The sequence below is a fragment of the Crocuta crocuta genome, unplaced genomic scaffold (assembly GCF_008692635.1).
Source record: "Crocuta crocuta isolate KB4526 unplaced genomic scaffold, BGI_CrCroc_1.0 scaffold103, whole genome shotgun sequence".
In the NCBI taxonomy this organism is placed as follows: Eukaryota; Metazoa; Chordata; class Mammalia; order Carnivora; family Hyaenidae; genus Crocuta; species Crocuta crocuta.
In genome coordinates this window covers 142949-158145 of record NW_027529192.1, presented here as the reverse complement: position 1 = coordinate 158145, position 15197 = coordinate 142949, and the positions used below count along the sequence as shown (strand labels likewise).

General features: G+C 38.3%; 1 long non-coding RNA gene across 1 annotated transcript; it reads left to right on the top strand.

The window, feature by feature from the left end:
* The first annotated feature begins 1491 nt into the window (after nt 1-1491).
* LOC144226775 (uncharacterized) lies at nt 1492-7372 on the top strand. Its single transcript, XR_013333733.1, has 3 exons — nt 1492-1577; nt 4246-4335; nt 7244-7372. It is a non-coding gene; the product is annotated as an uncharacterized LOC144226775 (long non-coding RNA).
* Nucleotides 7373-15197: the final 7825 nt, after the last annotated feature.

The following is a 15197-nucleotide window of genomic DNA, read 5'->3' as shown; positions in this document are numbered from 1 at the left end:
AGGCCCAAGGTTTTACAACATAAAGTTATGTTTTTGCTTTATCATTTCAGTATGTCCTTAAATCTATATGCTGAAATAGTTAAAGAAGTTCACCAGTATTAACAAACAATATAATCTTTTGAAGAAGCTCTTTGGTCAAAAAATAATAATGAAAGTTTACAGTGGCATTTATCATTGTGGGTCTTGATTTGCTACGAGTTCTTGGTTTTTTTATTTGTTTTTTTGGTTTTTTTGTTTTTTGTTTTTTTTTTAATGTTTTATTTATTTCTAGGAGAGAGAGAGACAGCGTGAGCAGGGGAGGGTCAGAGAGAGAGGGAGTCACAGACTGAAACAGGCTCCAGGCTCTGAGCTGGCAATCAGCACAGAGCCCGACGCGGGCCCCGAACCCCCGAACCGCGAGATCATGACCTGAGTGAAAGTCGGACGCTCAACCGACTAAGCCACCCAGGCGCCCCTGTTTTTTGTTTTTAATATGATGCAATCTTGGAGACAGATCTACTTAAGATAATATTTTGGAAGTTAATATATTAATTAAAGTAAATGGGGGTCTAAGATGAATCTGTTCATTTAGGTCTATTCTAAAGCAAACAGCATATAAGGCCAATTAGATGATTTTCAAATAAATGTAATATCTTACAGACTTATATTGAGTTTTTTTTTGTTTTTTTGTTTTGTTTTGTTTTTCCGTTTCCTTAGGGCCACCAGGGTGACTCAGTCGGTTAAGCATCTGACTTCAGCTCAGGTCATGATCTCTCAATCCATGAGTTTGAGCCCTATATTGGGCTCTGTGCTGACAGCTCAGAGCCTGGAGCCTGGAGCTCAGATTCTGTGTCTCTGTCACTCTCTCTCTGCCTCTCCCCTGTTCATACTCTGTCTCTCTGTCTCTTAAAAATAAACAAACATTAAAAATTTTAAAAATAATAAAAATACAAAAATTTTAATGTTTATTTTTGAAAGTGAGAGAGGGCACAAACAGAGAAGGGGCAAAGAGAGGGGGACAGAGGATCCAAAGTGGGCTTTGTGCTGACAGCACTGAGGCCGGTGTGGGACTTGAATTCACAGACTGTGAGATCATGACTTGAGCTGAAGTTAGACACTCAGCTGACTGAGCCACCCAGGCACCCCTAGACTCACACAGTAATATAGACCTTAGCACGGTTAACACTGGGCTATTTTAAACAACTTTTGATGTCTTGAAGGTACTTAATAAATTTATGAGTTGAAACATTTTGTTGATTCAACTGACACTGGACTGAATCATTTAATTTATTTTGAAATGTTATTTTCTGATTATGACAGTACTATGTTTATTGCAGAAGTTAGAAAATAATAAAAAGAAAAATGCTCATAATTTAAACACCTGGAGGTAAGTACTTCTGAACATTTTTTAAAGTTTTTTTTTAATTTCTTATTTTTGACAGAGACAGAGAGAGAGAGAGAGAGAACCATAAGCAGGCTCCATGCTGTCAGTATAGAGCCCAACATGGGGCTTGTTCCCACGAACTGTGAAATCATGACCTTACCCAGAATCAAGAGCCAGGTGCTTAACCAACTCCGCTACCCAGGCATCCCTGGAGGTAATCACTTCTAACACTGTGGCATAATCCTCTGGGAAGAGGTATATGCACATATATTTAAACAAAACAAGCTATATAGCTTCGAATCCCATTTTTTTGTCATCTGGTGATATAAGCATTTTGCTAAGTCATAAATGTTCTGCAGGGCTATGAATTTTAAAGGTCCCATAGCGTGCCATAACTTAATTAAACACTATTGTTCATCGTTTAAGGTTTTCCATTTTCTTGCTTCCATTAGGTGCTAAGAATAGAATGAGCTTTGCATGGTGTAGAAAACAGGCTAAGGAATGTCAATTATATCTCAATTAAAAAAGAAAAAGAGTGACAGCCCATAACGGGAGCAGGAGGAGACGGCATGACCACACTTGCCTGCAACTTGTCTATTTCTGGCAGTCTTTACACCCTTCTCTCCCTCGTCCTCTTCTTTTTTCTTCTTAACTCCCAGCCCCCACCTCCTGCTTCCTCCTCCTTCTCCTCCTCCTCCTCTTCTCTAGCTACACCAGCCTCCTTGCTTCCCATCAGGACACAGGTTCACTCTCCTGCCTTTGGGAATTTGTGGCTCCTTCTGTCTAGATCACTTTCCTGCCACCACATAGTTCCCTCACTTCCTTGAGGTCTTTATGCAAATGTCACCTTTTCAGTAAGACCCTCTCTGGTCACCCTATCTAGTATTTCACACACATAACCCCAAATCTTTTTTTTTATTTTAATAATTTATGTATTTTTTAATTTACATCTAAGTTAGTTGGCATATAATGTAACAATGATTTCAGGAGTAGATTCCTTAAGCCCCTTACCCGTTTAGCCCATACCACCCCCCCCACAACCATCCAACAGCCCTCTGTTTGTTCTCTGTATTTAAGAGCCTCTTAGGTTTTTTCCCCTCCCTATTTTTATATTATTTTTGCTTCCCCTCCCTTATGTGCATCTGTTTTGTGTCTTAAAGTCTTCTTATGAGTGAATTCATATGATAATCATCTCTCTTTGACTCCCAATTTCACTTAACATAATACCTTCTAGTTCCATCCATGTAGTTGCAAATGGCAAGATTTCATTCTTTTTGACTGCCAAGTAATACTCCATTGTACATATATACCACATCTTCTTTATCCATTCATCTATCAACGGACATTTGGGCTCTTTGCATACTTTGGCTATTGTTGAGAGAACATCGGGGTGCATGTGCCCCTTCTAAACAACATACCTGTATCCCTTGGGTAAATGCCTTGTAGTGCAGTCGCTGGGTCATAGGATAGTAGGGTAAAAATTTTTAATCTTTTGAGGAACCTCCATACTATTTTCCAGAGTGGCTGTACCAGTTTGCGTTCCCACTGGCAGTGCAAAAGAGATCCTCTTTCTCTGCATCCTTACCAACATCTGTTGTTACCTGACTTGTTAATGTCAGAATGCCATTCTGACAGTTATGAGGTGGTGTTTCATTGTGGTTTTGATTTGCGTTTCCATGATGATGAGTGATGTTGAGCATATTTTCATGCGTTGCACATAACCCCAATTCTTATATTATCTCCAAGATTTATTTACTTTTTTCCCTCTAGCATTCATTAATATCTACTATAGTTTCTATTTTCATTATCTTTGTTTGTCAGTCTCCCCAACTGGACTATTAAGCACCAAGCACACAGGGATCTTTGCTCCTTTTGTTCATTGCTGAGTCCTCAGTGTCTAGACTGTGTAGTCTCATTTTAAATGCTCAAAAAATATTTGTTGAATGAATCAATGAATCAACATCACTGTTGTCATAATCATCACCAACAGCCCATCTCCATCAGGAATCCTTTATTGAATATCCATGCTGTACGGAAATTTATAATTCAGTCAGAGCAACTGGGTACATAATTTAACAGACTCCATTACTTGAAGTAACCCCCTCCGAGTGTATCTTCAGAGACGGATCAAACCATGAAATTGAATAGATGGTCTTTGTCTATGTCACTGAACATAACAGCTAGACCATAAGAAGCTATAAAAACTGCTCTGAGAATGTAATTAACCAGATTAAAATGACTCAAAAGGGATTTGTGAAGGAAAAGGAAATTCAGGGTTAAGTAACCTCTTAATCTTCCCAGTTCCTGCAAAGCAAAATGTGAACAATAATTTATTAAGATGACAAGATTTAGCCCCCTTACCTAGAAGAACAAGACAGCCTGACCCAGTCTGCACGTAGTAACTCTGCCAAACCTCAGTAGTGGGTCAGCTCAAAAGTACATTTTCCTTGTTCCTTCTCCTGTTCCAAAACCAATAGACGCTGTTGAAGAAAAGCAAGTACCCAGCTCCATTGCAAGTATGCAATACCCAGCCTCGCACAGGCCCACAGCTCTGCTTAGCAATCCCGGAATAGACAGGTTCTCAATCTTTTTGGTAAAGAACCCCTTTTGTACTAAATTATTAAGGACCCCAAAGAGCTTTTGTCATCATGTGTATTGATGTCTATTAGAAATTAAAATCAGGAAATTTCAAAGATATTTAAATCATTTAAAAATAGCAATAAAAATCAATACAACACAAATAACATGTTTCTATGAAAAATAACAATATTTTCCAAAAGAAAATAGAGAGAAGATGATCATTGTTTTATATTTTTGCTAATCTCTTTAATGATTAATTTAATGAAAGATAGCTGGACTCTCATATCTGCATTTCCATTCAGCCTGTGTAGCCTCTGGAATACTCTGGAAGCCATCACGTCTGTGCAGCTTCTGAAAGACTCCACTGTCCACTCGTGAGTGAGAGTGAAAAGGTAAATTACTACTACTACTATTACTACTTCTACTACTACTACTACTACTACTTCTGCTTCTGCTTCTTCTGCTGCTGCTGCCTCTTCTTTTTCTTCTTCATTTATCAAGGTAAAATTCATACAACATAAAATTATCCATTAACCATTTTAAAGTGTCGGATTCAGTGGCATGTAGTACATTCACAGTCACGTGCAGCCGTCACCTCTGTCTAGTTCCAAGATATTTTGTCATCGAAAAGGTAGTCCTGTTCCCATTAAGCAGTCACTGCTCATTGACCTCTCCTCCCGGCACTCGGCAACTATTAATCTATTCTCTTTCTATGGATTTTCCTGTTGTGGATATTTCATATCAATAGAACCATGCAATATGTGACTTGCTTCTTTCATTCAGTATAATGATTTCAAAGTTCCTCCATGTTGTAACACATTTGAGTACTTTATTTCCTTTTGCTGCCAACTAATGTTCTGTTTTATGGATATAGTACATTTTGTTTACCTATTTACCAGCAACGCACATTTGTGGTTTATTTTTACTTTTTTGGCTGTTATGAGTAATGCTGCTATGAACATTTGTCTACAAGTTTTTGCATGGACATATGTTTTCCTTTTTCTGGGAAATATACCTAGGAGTGTAAATGCTGGGTCATAGGATAGCTGTATGTTAAACTGTTTGAAGAAGTGCCAAACTGTTGCCCAAAGCAGCTGTACCTTTTTACATTTCCACCAGCAGTACGTGAGGGTTCTAAAGTCTCCACCTCTTTGCTTGTTATTATTTGTCTTACTTCATTATATCCTTCCTTGTGGGTGTGAAGTTGTGGTTTGACTTGTATTTCCGTAATGATTAATACTACTAAGCAACTTTTCACATGCTCATTTACAATCTGTACCTTTTCTTTGGTGAAGGGTCAGTTCAGCTTTTGCCCATTTTCTATTTGGATTGTTTGTTTTTTTAGCACTTCAAGAACTCTTAATATACTCTGAATGCATAAGTGATCCACAAATATTTTCTCCCATTTTGTAGCTTCCCTTTTCTTTCTTTCTTTTTTTTTTTTTTTTTTTTACAAATAGTTTATTGTCAAGTTGGTTTCCATATAATACCCAGGGCTCATCCCCACAAGTGCCCTCCTACATGCCCATCACTCCCCTCCCCCTCCCCCAACCCCATCTGCCCTCAGTTTGTTCTTGATATTCAAGAGTCTCTCATGGTTTGCCTCTCTCCCCCTCCTCCACTGTTTCCCCACTTCTTCTCCCCCACGGTCCTCCGTTAAGTTCCTCCTAATCCTCCTATACGTGCAAACATGTGGCATCTGTCCTTCTCTGCCTGACTTATTTCACTCAGCATAGCTTCCCTTTTCATTCTCTTAACAGTGTCATTTGCAGAGCAGAGGCTTCTAATTTTGTTGAGGCCCAAGCTATCATTTTAAAGAAGTGTATGGATCATGCTTTTTCATGTCAGGTCTAAGAACTGTTCACCTAACTTTACTTTCTGAAGTAAACTTTACTTTCTGAAGATTTCTCCTTTTTTCTTATAAAAGCTTTATAGTTTTATATTTTACATTTACATCTATGATCCATTTGAGTTAATTTTTATATAAGTTATGAATTTAAGTCAAGGCTTATTTATACATTTGTTTTGCCTGTGAACATTTAATTGTTCCACTAACATTTGATGGAAGACTATATTCCTGTTTCCATTAGATTGGCTATGTGTCATTCTCAGAAATTGGGTGACTATGCTTGTGTATAGTCTCAATTTCTGGATTCTCTGCTCTGTCTCCTTGATCTGTGTGTCCATCTTTCTTCAATACCCACTGCCTTGATTACTGTAGGTTTATGGTAAGTCTTAAAATTGGGTAAAGTGAGTTCTCCAACTTTGTTCTTTTTCAAAGCTATTTGGCTGTTCTAGTTCCTTTATCTTTTCATACATTTTAGAATCAGCTTGTTGATACCCACAAAAACTTCTGGAATTTTGTTTGAGATTATGTTGAATCTATAGATCAAGTTGAGAATTGACATCTTAACAATACTGAGGCTTCCATGGATAGACATGGCATAGCCCTCCATTTATTTATATCTTCCTTGATTTCTCCAATCAACCTTCTGTAGCTTTCAGCATACAGATCCTATACATGTTTTGTTAGATTTAAATCTAAGTATTTCAACTTTTGGTGTGATTTTTAAATGATATTTTAAAAAAATTTCATATTCTAATTATTCATTGTTAATGTATAAAAATAAAAATGATTTTTATATATTAACTTTGTTTTCTGGGGCTTATTAAACTATTTATGAGTTCTAGAAAATTGATGTATACTCCTTAGGATGTTTTTTATGTTGATAATCACATCATTTAAGAGTTGAGATAGTTTTCAGGGCGCCTGGGTGGCTCAGTCAGTTGAGTGTATGATTCTTGGTTTCAGCTCAAGTCATGATCCCAGGGTCATGGGATCGAGCCCCATGTTGGGCTCTGTGCTAAGCGTGGAGCCTGCTTAAGATCCTCTCTCTCTCTTTCTCTCTCTCTTTCTCTCTCCCCGTCTCTAAAATAAAAATTAAAAACAAAAATAAAAGAGTTGAGATAGTTTTCTTTTCTTTTTTCCCTAATCTGAAATCCCTTTCTATGCCTTTTCTGTCCATGCCATGGTTGTCTTCAGGGAAGGTACTGGTATTTCTGTCAAATCGTACACAGATTTAGGGGATTCCCTTCTTTGGTTCTATTCTTTCTTGGATTTCTACCAAACTTCCCACATTCAAAGGGATTCTATTTAGTTCTAGTCCAAGATGGCAGTGTAGGAAGACCTTGAACTCACCTCCTCCAAGGTGAAAGAGGACTTAAACTACTTCCATATTGACCTTAAACTTTCTAATTGATTACGATCTGATCTTCTTACCAGCTTATCTTTTAATTCAGGCCCAAGACCTGGAAGGCAAAGCATCTCCTGATGGGAACTGAAACTACCCCTCAAGCAATGAGGACTGCCCTGAGCCAATTAGACTCCACCCTCAACTCCAAGACAATGACCAGCCTGACTTTTACTGCCCACCTGCAAGTACCCACCTTCCTTTGTCCCACGTTTTCCTTACATAAACCTGGAAGTATTTTTGGTACTTTAGAGATAGTCTTTGATGTTAGTCTGCTGTCTTCCTGGTGCTGGCCTCACTGAGTAAATTCCCTTTTTGTTTCACCTCCACTAGTTCCTCTGCCTTTGGATTTTGCCAGTGGTGAGTAGCCAAACCTGGTCTTCTTGGGTCCCCTGGAACTAGGTGCTCTTGTGTCCTAACTCCTTGGCTACATTTTTGGTGAACCAGACAGGAGCTATGCTTCCAATTTGTCCAGCTCCCTCAGGATTGCACCTATTGATAGACCAATTCTTCCTGAAGAACTGAGGACTGACTGAACAGCTTCTGCCCAACTAAAGATAGAATATCAAAAGACAACAGCTAGAGAGACAGACAGTAATAAAGGGAACCCTCACTCCTAATGTTGCCAAGGCAGTGGGGAGGGTTAGTACTGAGAGACCAAAAGCAGACTCCTCTGTCCTTGGGCACAGGGGGAAAAATTCACAGTTTAAAAAGAGCAACTGGCATATAAAAGAGAGCACTAGAACTCAGCCAACGGCAGAGGAGCCACGGGAGCACTCTCACTAGGTCATAGGGACTAGAGAATGGCAGGTTTACATTTTCCATCTACCTATTTATTTTTTTATTTTTTAAAATAATGTTTGTTTATTTTTGAGAGAGACAGGGCACAAGCAGGGCAGGGTCAGAGAGAGAGGAGACACAGAATCTGAAGCAGGCTCTATGCTCCGAGCTTTCAGTACAGAACCTGATGTGGTGCTCGGACTCATGAACCATGAGACCATGACCTGAGCCGAAGTCGAATGCTTAACCGACTGAGCCCCCCAGATGCCCCTCCATCCCCCTTTTTTTTTTTTTTTAATGTTCATTTATTTTTGAGAGACAAAGAGCATAAGTAGGGCAGGGGCAGAGAGAGAGGGACAGAGGATCCAGAGCGGGCTCTGCACTGACAGCAGCGAGCCTGATGTGGGTGTCAAACTCATGAACTGTGAGATCATGACCTGAGTTGAAGTCAGACACTCAATCGACTGAGCCACCCAGGTGCCCCACATTTTCCATCCACCTTAAGATCACAGACCACAGCAAGGTCCAGTTGCTATTGCTGACCTGCCTCAGTAGGTCCCAGGCCCACAACACACACCAGCCCCAATTGTGGTGGGAGACACACACACACACACACACACACACACACACACACACAAGCTGCCCCTTCAGAGCACGCTCTGGGTGGAGAGTCCTGGTACACCCTAGTTTACAACCACTTCAGCTTCAACTATCTTATCAAGGTGTCCTCTGTGCGTGGAGCTCCAGATCCCTTCGGCTTGTACCCACTTTGGTTTCAGCTATCCTGCCTAGGTGCCCTCTGTGTTGAGTGCTCAAGGGCCTCCTGACCCACAGACTGCTTTTGCTCAACACAGGATCCTGGGACACCCCAACCAGCATTCACTTCTGCTTTTGCTATCCTGACAGGGCACCTCCTATGTAAAGAGCCCCAGGATTTCCAACCCATGGCAGTCATGGCTTCAGCCAGCCAGCAAAAGTCACCAACTACCTAACACACAGTCTACACAGGGACAGCCATATACAAGACCATTCCTTCAAGTTTAGGAGAAGTAGCTGCTCTGCCTAATCTATAGAAACAAATACAGAAAGCCAAGCAAAATGTGGAGACAGAGAAATATGCTCCAAAAGAAAGAACAAGAACAAAACCTCAGAGAAGAACTAAAACAGAGATAAGCAATATGCATCAATTCAATAAAGAATATAAAGTAATTATGGTAAAGTTGTTCACTGGGCTGCAGAGAAAAAGGGAAGAACTAAGCGAGACCTTTAATAAAGAGATAGAAAATATAAAAAAGAATAAATCAGAGTTGAAGAATACAATAACTGAAATAAAATACACACTAGAAGAAATCAACAGTAGACTAGGGTATGCAGAAGGGCATATCAGTGATCTTCAAGATAGATTAATGGAAAGCATCCAGGATGAAAAACAAAAGGAAAATATTTTTTTTTAATGAGGATATTTCACCTGGAAATATCAATTGAGCAAAAATTCATATTATAGGGATTCCAGAAGAAGGAGAAAGGGGTAGAAAAATTATTTGAAGAAATAATAACTGAAAACCTTCCTAAACTAGGGAAGAAAATAGACATCTAGGACAGAAGCACAGAGTTCCAAACAAGATGAACCCAAGAAGGTCCACACCATGACACATAATAATTAAAATGTCAAAGTTTAAATTTAAAGAAAGAATTTTATTTTTTAAAAATTTTGTAATGTTTTAGAGAGAGAGAGAGACAGACAGACAGACTGCAAGTGAGGGAGAGGCAGAGAGAGGGGGAGACACAGAATCCAGAAGCAGGCTCCAGGCTCTGAGCTGTCAGCACAGAGCCTGATATGGGGCTCTAACCGACAAACTGTGAGATCATGCTCTAAGCTGACGTTGGTTGCTCAACTGACTGAGTCATCCAGGCGTCCCAAAAAAGAATTTTAAACGGGGTAAGAGAGAGGCAAAAAGTTACCTATGATAAAAAAAAAAAACACCTAACAAAAAACAAAACAAAACAAAAAAACCCACCTAAACCTATCAGCTGATTTTTCAGTAGAAACGTTGCATGCTGGGAAAGAGTGACAAGATATCTTCAAAGTGCTGAAAGTACAAACCTACCAAGAAAACTCTACCTAATAAGATTATTGTTAAGATTTGAAAAAGAGATAAAAGTTTCCCCAATAAAAAATAAGAGTCTATCACCACTAAATCAGCCATGCAAGAAATGGTAAAGGGGAAAAGAAATAGCCATAATTAGATATTACAGAATTATGAATAAAAAGTTGTAAAGTATGACCACATATACATAAAACATGGAGGAAGGAGTAAACAAAAGTTACTCTTTTTAAACTTCTAGAATCTGTTTGAACTTAAATGACCATCAAGTTAACATAGTCTGCTATATACTTGGGATGTTATATGTGAGCCTTAGATTAACAACAAACTCAAAACATAACAATACATGAAAAATAAAGAGAAAGAAAGTCAATTATAGCACAATAGAAACTCATCTATGACAAAGAAAGAAAGCAAGGAAGAAAAAACAGAACTACAAAAAACAACCAAAAAACAAAGAACAAAACTGCAATAAGTACATACTGATGAATAGTTACTTTAAATATAAATGGCCTAAATGCTCCAGTCAAAAGACATAGGGTGGCAGGATGGATAAAAAAACAACACCCATCTATATGCTGCCTACAAGAGACTCACTTCAGACCTAAAGACACATTCAGACTGAAAGTGAAGGGATGGGAATACATTTACAGTGCAAATGAAAGCAAACAACAACAATAACAACAAAATATTAGCAAACCCCACTCAACAACACACTAAAATGATCAAGTGGGATTTATTCCAAGGAAGCTAGGATGGTTCAATATTCTCGAATCAATCAACATGATACACCACATCAACAAAACAAAGTGTAATAATTATACGATTATCTCAATACATGTAGAAAAAGCATCTGACAAAATGTAACATCTGTTCATGATAAAAATTCTCAATAAAGTAGGCTTAGAGGGGACCTACCTCAACATACTAAAAATATTATTTTATAAAAAAAATTTTATATTAAAATGCTCACACTTAACATCTTAATGGTGAAAAACAGAGTTTTCCCTTTAAGATCAAGAACAAGATAAGGATATCTACTTTTGCCACTTTTATTTAATGTGGCACTAGAAGTCCTAGCCACAACAATCATATAAGAAAAAGAAATTAAAATCATCTATATTGGTAAAGAAGCTAAACTATCACTGTTTGTAGACGGCATAAGAATATACGTAGAAAACCCTAAAACTTCCCCCTCCTCAAAATTACTAGAAGTAATAAATGAATTCAGTAAAGTTGCAGGATGCAGAATTGATATCCAGAAATTGGTAGCGTTTCTATATACTAATAATGAAGTAACAGAGAAATTAAGAAAACAACACCATTTATAATTGCACCAAAAAAAGAATAAAATAGTGAGAATAAATTCATCCAAAGAGGTGAAAGACCTGTACTATGAAAACCATAAAACAATGATGAATTTGAAGACACAAACAAATGGAAAAATATTCCATGCTCATGGATTGGAAGAATTAATACTGTTAAAATGTCCAAATTGCCCATAGCAATCTACAGTTTCAATGCAATCCCTATCAAAATATCAAAGGTATTTTTCACAGAACTGGAACAAATAATACTAAAAGTTGTATAGGACCACAAAAGACCCTGAATAGCCAAAATAATCTTGAAAGACAAAAACATAGCTGGAGGTATCAAAATCCCAGATTTCAAGATGTACTACAAAGCTGTAAGTAATCAAAACAGTATGGTAATGACATAAAAATAGACACATAGATCAATGGAACAGAATAGAGAGCCCAGAAATAAACCCAAGATTATGTGGTAAATTAATCTATAACACAGGAGGCAAGAATATACAATGGGGAAAAAAAGGGTCTCTTCAAGAAATGGTATTGAGGAACTTGGATGGCTACATGCAAAAGAATGAAATTAGACCACTTTATAACACCACACACCAAAATAAACTCAAAATGGATTAAAGACCTAAATGTGAGACCTTAAATCATAAAAATCCTAGAAGGGTACACAAACAGTAATTTCTCTCACATCAGCTATAGCAACATTTTTCTAGATATGTCTCCTAAGGTAAGGGTAACAAAAGTAAAAATAAATAAACTATTAAGATTACAGCAAAATAAAAGGTTTTGTACAGCAAAGGAAACCATTAACAAAAGGACAACCTAATGAATGAGAGAAAATATTTGCAAATAATATATCCAGTAAGAGATTAATATCTAAAATCTATAAAGGACTTATACAACTCAACACCAAATAAACCCCCAAACAATCCAATTAAAAAGTGGGCAGAGGACCTTTGGAAAAACAAATTTTCCAAAGAAGACATACAGATGGCAAATAGCTACATGTAAAGATGCTCAGCATTACTAATCATTAGGGAAATGCAAATCAAAACCACAATGACATATCACCTGTCAGAATGGCTAAAACCAAAAATAACAGGAAATAACAAGTGTTGACAAAGATGTGGAGAACAAGGAGTTCCTGTACACTGTTGACGGGGATATAAATTGGTATAGCCACAGTGGAAAACAGTGTGGAAATTCCTCAAAAATTTTAAAATAAGGATACTATATGATCCAATAATTCCATTACTGGGTATATACCCAAAGAAAACAAAAACATTAATTTGAAAAGGTATGCACCCCTGTGTGTAATTCAGCATTATTTACAATAGTGAAGATGTGAAAGCAACCTAAGTGTCCACTGATAGACGAATGGATAAGTAAGGTGTGATATAAGTGTATGGTGGAATATTATGCAGCCATAAAATGATGAGATTTTGCCATTTGTGACAATATGAATGGACGTAGAGGGTATTATGCTATGTGAAATAAGTCAGAATGAGAAAGACAAACATTATGTGATTTCACTCATTAAAAAAGTAAATAAAGAAACAAAAAGCAGAAGCAGACTTGTAAATAGAGAACAACCTGGTGGTTGCCAAAGGGGAGGGAGAATAGAGGAATGGGCAAAATGGGTAATGGGAGATACAGGCTTCCAGCTTGGGAATGAATAAGTCATGAGAATAAAAGGCACATTATAATTATATTGTAATAATGTTGTATGGTGATTGACAGTAGGTACATTTGTGGTGGGCATAACATACGGTAGAAACTTGTTGAATCATTATGTTGTACACCTGAAACTAGTATAAAATTGTATGTCAGCTACATTCAAATTAAAAGAATGAAAAATCGAAAAGTAAGAAAATCCAAATGGATCCTATTCTTGATCCTTTGGCCAGAAAACGAGGATTTCTTTTATTATTTGATTCAGCCTGTTATTGTACATTTCTGCTACACTCAGTTTCCCTGGGGGGCAAAGTGGCAAGAAAATAGCTGAATGAATGAATGAATGAATGAATGAATAAATAAAATAGGATTCCCTCATCCTTTTGCTGCAGGACTGCCTTTCTTGGTATATCTGGTCAGAAAAATGGGTTTTTCTCTTAAGGTTTTGGTGCCCATTTCGCTAGGTTGAGCTCTGCAACATAGACTATTTTTGAGGCAAGGCAAAGAGAAGAAAAGAGAGAGAGAGAAAAAAACCAGGAGATTTCCTCCACATTTTCTGGCTAACATGAGCCTCTGGCCAGGAAGATTGGTTTTCTCTACAATTTTGTTGTCTTTACCCACTTCAGAGTTTCACATTAGAGCTGCCCTCAGGTCAATCACAGGAGACAAAAGAGGGAAAACACAAACTTGCCATATAAGTCTTCCTTAGTTAGGGTTGTCCAGAGAAATTGGGCCAATAGGAGACTATAAGTATATGGTTTAATATGAGGAATTGGTTCACACAATTATGAAGGCTGGGAAGTCTCATAATGTGCTGTTTGTAAACTGAGGACCCAGAAAAGCCAGTGGTATAATTCAATCTGAGTTCAAAGGCCTGAGAGCAGGGTAGAAAATGGTGTGAATCCAAGGAAGCAGGGTAAGACTGATGTCCCAGCTTATGCAGTGAGGAAGGAACCGGCGGGCCCTGGGAGTGGGGCATGGATTCCCCCTTTTTCTGTCCTGTGTTCTATTCAGGACCTCAGTAGATTGAATGCTGCCCACACACACTGTGGAGGAGAGTCTGCTTTACTGAGCTCACCAAGTCAAATGCTAATCTCACCCAGAAATATTCTACAGGTACTCCCAGAAACAATGTTTAGTCTTGGGCATCCCATGGCCCACTCAAGTAGACCCGTAATAAAAACCATCGCAGGGTCATTCTTCAAATTTTACTTCCCTTCCCCCATTCACCTCCTATTGTTAACTTTTAAGTTCTAAAGTAGTTGCTTTTTATATTCTAACCAGAAATAGGCAGTACACTGAAGTGGAAGGAAGTCTAAGAACCATGAGGCTTAAGTGCTAGATGGGTCATCAGTGAAGATGTTGAAATTATCTAGGTGATGACAGGAATCTGGGCAGAGAATGCCTGGGAGTAAGGTGTTAACATTTTTAATGAGTGCAGGTGTGTGACCTGGGTAGCAGGAGATGACAGGGATGAGGATAGGCAGATGGAGCATGAAGACTGTCAGCTGGTGTATGAGGCTCCCAGGAATTTTTCAAAGTGATTCAAAGTGGTGGAGCCTTGGTCTAGATGTGGCAGCAAAACCCTATGTGAAGGCCCACCTCACCTTCTAAGAAGTGGGAGATGGGTAGTCTATGCAAGAGTGACCAACCTTTGCCTTGAGAGAAATTTGAGGGAAGTTGTATTGTGTAAGGACTGGTGTTTCAGTTAATATGAAAATGTTCTGGGTAAGGGAAGGGAAGAAGATCTTAGCGAGGGTACCAACATGCTACATGTTACCTTATCACGTGTAGCCCTTAGCTCACCAAATCCATAGCATGTTAATGGGAAGGCAATGTAACATGGGTGACAGCATGCATGTTGGCATAGGAACAGAGTTGGTGCCCATCCCAGACACACCACTTGTGTTGTGTGTGATCTTGGACAAGTTACTTAACATCTCTGAAACTCAGTTGCCTCATCTAGAAGATAGAGATAATAACAAAGGGGCATGAGGATTAAATGACAGCATATGGAAAGTGCTTAATCCAGCACCTGACAACACAGAACAAGTGCTCCACAGATGACAGCTATCATTATCCTCACTTTAACAACTAAGAGAGGCTAATATTCTGTCTGGAGTCA